Source organism: Sorex araneus, chromosome 5, assembly GCF_027595985.1.
Source record: "Sorex araneus isolate mSorAra2 chromosome 5, mSorAra2.pri, whole genome shotgun sequence".
NCBI classification, from domain to species: Eukaryota; Metazoa; Chordata; class Mammalia; order Eulipotyphla; family Soricidae; genus Sorex; species Sorex araneus.
Window position 1 is genome coordinate 36895344 of NC_073306.1, and position 8320 is coordinate 36903663.

The window sequence follows — 8320 nt, forward strand, 5'->3', positions numbered from 1 at the left end:
ATGATAATACAGCAGACAGAGCATTTGCCTTGCAAGTGGCAACCTAAGTTTGATCCTAGCACCCCATATAGATTCCTGAGTGTCTAGAGTAATACTTGAGCACATCGCCAGGAGTAAGCCCTGAGCACCATGGGTGTGGATTCTTCTGCACCCTCTCTACCCACCAAAAGACAGTCTTAGGGCCTGTGACATGGCTCAAAGGGTGCAGTTGATGCTTTGCATATGGGAGACCACAGCACCTTGTGGGCTTTGAGCATGAAACCTGGAATACTCCCTGATTAAAAGATCCACCAATTATAGATGGCTGATGTATTGTGATGGAGTTCTGGATTTTTGAAGTGGCTAGAAAAGACTGATTCCAGTGAGATGAAGTGAATCAAGCAACTGGGTGGAAATCCCCAGGGAAGGAGAAACCAGAAGTGGTTGTGACATGAAACTGAAAACTAAAGCCTTTGGCGTTTGTTGAGCTTTTTGTGTGTGAAGATTTCTGCTGTCTTCCTGTTGAACTAAGAAACAATTTTTGTTGAAAGTTAAATTTAAAAGAAAGCAAGAGCGTCTCTAGTCCTTAAAAAGCTCATTTCTGGGCTGGAGTGATAGCACAGCGGGCAGGGTGTTTGCCTTGCACTCGGCTGACCTGGGTTCGATTCCCAGTATCTCATATGGTCCCCTGAGCACCGCCAGGGGTAATTCCTGAGTGCAAAGCCAGGAGTAACCCCTGAGCATTTCGGGGTGTGACCCAAAAAGCAAAAAATAAATAAAATAAAAAATAAAAAGATAATTTCTTTCATGTCTCATTTATATACAATATGCTCTGTTGTCAACATGATAGGTAGCTTTTTCTTAGATTTAACATTCTCATATGATTGTCCTATCTATACATTTGTTTTTCCCAAATTCTTAATGAGTACCTATTATGTTTCTTTTTCTTTTTAAAAAAGTTTTTAAAAAATTTTTCGTGTTTTGTTTTGATTTTTTGTGGTCACACCTGACTGTGTTCAGACCTTACTCCTGCCTCTGCACTGACAAGTCACTCCCGGTATTGCACAGAATCCACTGGGATGCCAGGGATCCAACCTGGGTCTGATGCTTGCAAAGCAAATGTCCTATCTGCTGTACTATCACTCCAGTCCTGTACCACTTATATTTCTGAAAGACATCTAGAGACTGACTTTTTACCTGAGATTTAAGTTATTCCCTATTGAACCCTCTTTCTGGAGATCTGCTTGCGAAGTATGTATATGCATGTATGTGTATATATATATGTACACATATATATACACACACACTGTATCACTGTTACTGTCATACCGTTGTTCATCGATTTGCTCGAGCGGGCACCAGTAACATCTCCATTGTGAGACTTGTTGTTACTGTTTTTGGCATATCGAATATGCCACAGGTAGCTTGCCAGGCTCTGCTGTGAGGGTGACATACTCTCAGTAACTTGCCGGGCTCTCTGAGAGGGGCGGAGGAATCAAACCCAGTCGGCCCTGTACAAGGCAAACACCCTACCCGCTGTGCTATCACTCAAGCCCAAAGAAAGAAAACAAAATTTGAAAAGAAAGTACACAGCGTGTTACTTTTTTCCGAGGTTTATTCATTATTTATTTGTTATTTTTATTTATTTATTTTGCTTTTTGGGTCATATCTGGCAATGCTCAGGGGTTACTCCTGGCTCTGCATCTCAGGAATTACCCCTGGCGGTGCTCGGGGGACCATATGGGATGCTGGGAATCGAACCTGGGTTGGCCACGTGCAAGGCAAACACCCTACCCGCTGTGCTATTGCTCCAGCCCCTATTTGTGATTTATTTATTAGTGAGATTTATTTATCTGAATCGTGGCTGTTAATGAGCTTATTGCACTTAGAGGCAGTTTGTGGGTGTGACTCCCAGGTAGCTAAGCACAGGGAGGTGGGGGAAGGGCACCCATTCCGATTCCGTGAGAGCCAGATGTCAGTCACAAAGCCCACATACCTGGGTTTTTCAGCAGATTGATTCTTGTGTGCGAGAGGCTTGTCCCATGGCCTATGAAGATGGGCCATGAGCATGACAGCCATTGAGATCTGGAGGTTTTCAGTTGCCAGGGCTCTTGGGGCAGGCAGAAGGACTCACCCGTCCCCCTCTGAGATACTCCAGATGAAGTCATCCTGGTGCAAAGTGAGGAGGCTTCTCTGCAGCGTGTTGCTCTCTTTCAAAATTTATTTGTGAGGGGCTGGAGTGATAGCACAGCGGATAAGGCGTTTGCCTTGCACTCGGCTGACCCAAGTTCAATTCCCAGCATCCCATATGGTCCCCCGAGCACCACCAGGAGTAATTCCTAAATGCATGAGCCAGAAGTAACTACCCCTATGCATTGCCAGGTGTGACTCCCCCCCAAAAATTGTGAGTCTATTTTCATTTCTTTTTTCTTTTTTTTGTAATCAATGGCCGTTTATTCAAGTCTCATTGTTATATATAAAGAAGTCTTGAAGGGTTGGGGGTAGCAATTGCACATAGATGTGGTTGAACATTATCATAAACAACGAACAGATGTGATGTAAAGCCCTTCATTCAGGGGAAGTTCCGTCAAAAGTATTTTCTAGGAGATACTCAAAGACAAAATCTCTTCTAAGAGCGCAGCACTCTAGATTTCTGCTAGGAGGTCTGCCCAAGGGCAGATTTCCATCTAAGGGTGTATTGCTTTCTCTTTTCCTTAGCCAGTATTAGTCATCTTAAATTTACTTTTTTCTTTTCATTGAATCACTGTGAGGTAGACCCTTACAAAGCTGTTCATGATTGGATTTCAGTCATACAGTATTCCAACATCCATCCCTTCACCAGTGTACATTTCCCAGCAACAGAGTCCCCAGGTTCCTTCCCATCATCCCCCACTCCCCACGAGTTCTGGTGTTTTTTTTCTTTTTTTTTTTTTTTTTTTGTTTTTTTTTTGTTTTTTTTTTTGTTTTTTTTTTTTGTTTTTTTTTTTTGCTTTTTGGGTCACACCTGGCGATGCACAGGGGTTACTCCTGGCTCTGCACTCAGGAATTACCCCTGGCCGTGCTCAGGGGACCATATGGGATGCTGGGATTTGAACCCGGGTCGGCCGCGTGCAAGGCAAACGCCCTACCCGCTGTGCTATCTCTCCAGCCCCTGGTGTTTTTTTTCAACTAGTTTCTTTTCACATAGAAAATGTTAAATAACATTCATCGAAAAATTCTCAATCTTCTCCCCACCTTTGATAACCACTGATTGCTTATGTATCTCTCTCGAGTTTGTTTAAGCAACATCATGCAGGTAGAGCTGGAGCAATAGTACATTTGGGTATGGTACTTAACCTTGCACATGACCGATCCAGGTTCAATCTCCAGCATCCCATATGGTCCCCCAAACCCACCAGGAGTGATTCCTGAGTGCAGAGCCAGGAGTAAGCAGTGGTGGATATGACCCCAAAACTGAAGATAAAACGCATTTAGAGAAATACATGTTCTTTTTACCCTTACAAAAAAAAATAATCATGTAGACCCTGCTGTCTGCATCTGAAATGTCTCTTGGCAATAGCTAGGTGTGCTTGAATTCCCCTCATCACTTCAGTCAGGTCTTTGCCTACCCATGTTTCACTCACCTGAGCTTCCAGGGTACTGATCTGTGTGGAGGAAGTAGCCCAGCTCTGTGCTGGGCAGGGTTACGGCCAGCAGAGTGACCTCCCCTTGGCTGCCAAGCCTCCTTGTATCTCTGTCGAAGTTCTAGGTTCTTGTCTGGTTGCACTTTTAAGTTAACTGATTGTTCTCAGGAATACATTTCCCCACTCTGGTTAAAGAATACATTCTCATTGTATCTACCCCTGCTCTTCACATTAACCATGGTATAATTTTCCCAACTGGTTTACTAAAGTGCCCCAGGAGCTCGTTGAAAGATGTGACTTCCCAGAGGACCTGGAGGTGAACCTTTCTGTGAGTCGAACTGAGCCAAGCATTTTATAGACGTTATCTTTGCTCATCCCTCGGAGGGAGATGCTCTATTTCAGTTAGTGGGGAAACACACCTGGCAGAGGGTACAGCTAGAGAAACATTGTGGATCGAAGCGAGGCAGGCAGACTTAAGAGTACGAACCGTAGGGCACTGTGCTAAGCTGCCTGGTTTTAAGGAGGAACCTGAGTCTCTGAAATGCTCTTGACTCAAGTTGCTAAATATGTTTTAAAGCTTTAAAAAGTTTTGAGTGGACAAACAGGAAAAACTAGTTTCAATAATCCAACCCCCCAAAGCCTCTAATCCCTCCATCTGAAATTCCTGCAGCAGCAACTTCTTGAACACTTTGCTAGCCCTCTGGCAGGTAGAGATCAGGAGCATCTTAAAAAATAATAAAATAAAATCGAAGGGCCTAATACTTAGGAAGCACCTCCTGAGTTTAAAGCATTGTATTAGGTCTCCTACTCGTAGGAATGGCAAATCCAGCGAGCAATGGGAATTCTGTCAATTCTGTTGCTCCCAGCAGGCAGAGCCTAGGGACAGCAGAATGACGGGAGTCTGGGGCCTGCTCAGTGGCCGCCCCCCTCTTCCTGTTGCTCTCTGATTTGGCTGTTAAGCATAGGGAAAATAAGTGGCTTTTCCTAATGACGTGTAGAGATGAAAGGATTCTTTTTTGCTGTGCTGGGGTTCAAGCCCAGTGCCTCACATACAAGGCAAGTGCTCTAGCACCGAGCCACATCCCTGGCCAAGATGAAAGGATTCTTAACACCTTGTACAGATAGGGAAATTGAGTCACTGAAGTGAGTGTTCCATAATCAACAGAGTGTGGCAAAACCAGGACAACTCCCTTATGTAACTACTAAACCTCATAAATCTCATTTGAGAGCAGGGAAGGACCAGAGAGACTATGAGCTATTTGCTCAATCTGGAGAGAGGATGAGGATGGGATTTGGACACTGTGGCCTCAGTTGATGCCTCGGTGGGCAGAGCCCTTCGTTGTGGTACCTAGTATCTTTACTGCCTAGCTTCCCATCTGTGGGGCTTGGGTCCTTAATTCCCAGTGAGTGAGCAGTTAAGGTCACCTTTCTTTGTCAAGTTTTCTGTTTCATTGAGATAAATTAGGCATGGAATAAAAACCTCAATGCTATTTTAAGTACTTTGGTAAGGTCAGGCAATGCTGTTTTAAGTGGGTAAGGAATATGTTTGAAAAGAAACCTGGTTTTTAATTTTTAAACAATTTTGATTTTTAGGACTAAGCAAGAAAACAGTTCTTTGATGATTTTGCATAGTTTGATCCTTAGTAATTCTCAGTCATTTGTATGCTTAGCTTCTGTCCCACATTCAACAGAATTTTTCTGCTTAAAACGTGCAGCACTCTTTTTTTAAAGGCACTATAAAGCAAGTTTTTTATGACTAATATGTCTACATAGATTTCAGCATCTAGAAAGTCAAATATTTGGGGCCAGAACAATAGCACAGAGGGTAATTGGTTGACTTGTACATGACTGACCTGGATTTGATCCCTAGCACCCGATATGGTCCGCCAAGCCCCACCAGGAATGATCCCTAAGCATAGAGCCAGGAGTAAGCCCTGAGCACAGAGGGAATGTTACCACCACCACCACCAAAAAAAAAAAAAAGTCAAATTATTTGTTGAATTAATTGTATGAAAACATCAACTAAATCCACATAGAAAATCTGCTTTAATCATTTCTTTTACCAGGATGAAGAACTCTGGGGGGTGGCAGCCAGGGGAAGGAATTTTGTTATGTGATTATCACTGATTTGGGCAGTCAGGGCTGTTTTGTACAGAGATGGCTAACTGGCCATTTGTCAAGCACTTCAGAATACCTACAAAGGCATCAGGCGGTTGTAGTGGTTAGGGTAAAAGGGTGAGCTGTTATAACAAAGAAACTCAACCGTGTAGTGGCTTAAAGAACAAAGACCTTTGTTCCTGTCTAACTTAGCAGCTCAGGGGAGTTAACTTTGGGACAGCTCTGCTCCAGGCGGTCATTTAGGGGCATAGTTTCCTTATATCGTGTTGCCTCTCGGGCCTCTTCATGGTTGAAGCCAGGTCATCACTGGCTCCAGTCAGTGGGAAGGGAAAAAAGGAGGTGGCACACCCCTGGCCTCAAGGCCTCGGCCCTGCAGTGGCATGCAAGCGACTGCTCACTTTCCTTGGCAAGAACTTAGTCATGCAGCCACACCTACCTGCAGAGCAGGCTGAGAAATGGAGTTAAGCCCTGAGCCAAGAAAGAAGGGGAGAACAGATTTTGGTGGACAACTTGCAGGCTCCAGTGAATTCTGATCATGGGAAGAATACGGACTTCCTGGCTGGTTTAATTAGTTCTGATTGCTTGCTCGCGGCAGATCATTTTCCGCATCTGTGAAATCAGTGAGTGGTGTAGAGCTGACCTTGGAAATATTTCTAAAAGTAAAGATCTTGGCTGGGGAGATTTAAAGATAAGAATACAAGCCTTATAGGACGCATGAAACGGAAGGACGGTATGGCCCTAGGGCCAAGTGGGCAAGCACTGAACATGGCAGGCAGAAAAGATCAGAGAGATTTTTGTGGCTCTGTAATAACTGAACCAATGGCTAAACCTATCTCCAGACTTCCTTTAGGGGTGGGGAGCGGGGGAACAAAGTTCAGACTTGGAATGGGACCATTCCCTACCTGATAGGCTCTCTGTGAACCAGGGTGTGAGATGCCCAGCACCCTGCATTTGTGTGTAAAGTGGAGTAATCTCTTCTGCATCATAGGAATCATGAGATGCCTTTGGAAGCACATAGCCCTTGGCACTGAAGTATCCCTAAATACTCTTTAGGGCATGGTTTCATTGGGGGAAAATTACCAGTGCTACAAAAATGTTGATTTATGTATGGTATCAATTTCCAAAAGTTAGCAAAGTGGACTTGGACTTCAGATGGGCTAGTTTGTTGGCTCACAGGCTAATCGCCAAAACCAGTGTCTCAGCCTCTATCTGCCATTCAGCTTGTTTTTAGCCACTTTTTTAATGCATGTGATTTTTTTCTCCCTGGGTTCTCTAATTTCCTTGAATGGTTTTCTGCATCTAAAATGTTCTTGGGTGGGGGGTGGCTGGAGCGATAGCACAGCAGGTAGGGCGTTTGCTTTGCATGTGGCCAACCGAGGTTTGATTCCCAGCATCCCATATGGTCCTCTGAGCACTGCTAGGAGTAATTCCTGAGTGTGGAGCCAGGAGTAACCCCTGTGTATTGCCGGGTGTGACCCAAAAAGCAAAAAAAGAAAAACTGCTCTTTTGGGGCAAGAGCTATAGTACAGTGGGTAGGGTGTTTGCCTTGACACGGTGGACCCAGGTTCAGTCCCCGGCATCTCATACGTTCCCCTGTGCACAGCCAGTACCTGTGTGCAGAGCCAGGAGTAACCCCTGAGCATTGCTGGGTGTGACTCAAAAAGCAAAAAAAAAAAAAAAAAAAAGCCCTTTCTCCTCCACTCAGGGAGTTGCTTCTCCATCAGGGCCCAGATCCCATATATGTCCCTTAAGCTACTTGCCCAGCCTATAGGGAGGTTTTGTTTCTCCACCTTTGGTGCTTCTATAACAGTTTGTGTGTGATAGCAGCAAGTACCCATGGAGTCTAGGTGCTGGTTGTGTTCTAAGTACTTAATTCTCGCATCTGCCCTCTGAGGCAGTGTCATCATCGGCTCTGTTTTACAATTAAGGAAACCAAGGAAAACAGTAAGTGATTTTCCTGAGGGCAAGCTGAGGTTTGAAACTGAGTGGCTTCAAAGTCCATATTTTGTTTGTTTGTTTGTTTGTTTGTTTGTTTAGTTTTGGCCATGCCAAGGATTGAACCTAGGACCTCACACTTGCAAAGGTGTAAGCTCCGCCACTGAGCCACATCCCTTCTCAGAATCTGCGTTCTTATACCCCATGGCCCTATCCTCATTACTTGTCTACAGAGGATGTCATCTGTAATTATCCCTTGCTCCCCTTGGAGAGTCAGTCCTGCCGGAATATGAGCCCTGTCTTCAGACTAATGTGGGACATGGGGTGGGCAGCATCAGCGATTCGGAGGCTGCTTCTGGCCAGGCTGACTGCATGGCGATCACGTCTCACGGCTGCTCCTCGGTGAGTGCCTGCTGTGTGCTCAGGCATTCTGTGTTCAGCACACGCATATCTTAAGATGATGAATTCCTTTGAACAAAGGGACATAGTGATTTATAATTCCCCTTTCATAAGCAGGCATAAATATTCGCAGTGGTGATTGGCACAGAGGAGACTGTGCTACTGAAAAGAAACTCTTTGCGGGCAGGATTTTTTTGTCCGTTATTAACTGTTTTATCCCTGCAGTAAAGGCACTCGGTGTTTGCTGACCTCAAATTTGAAGCTGC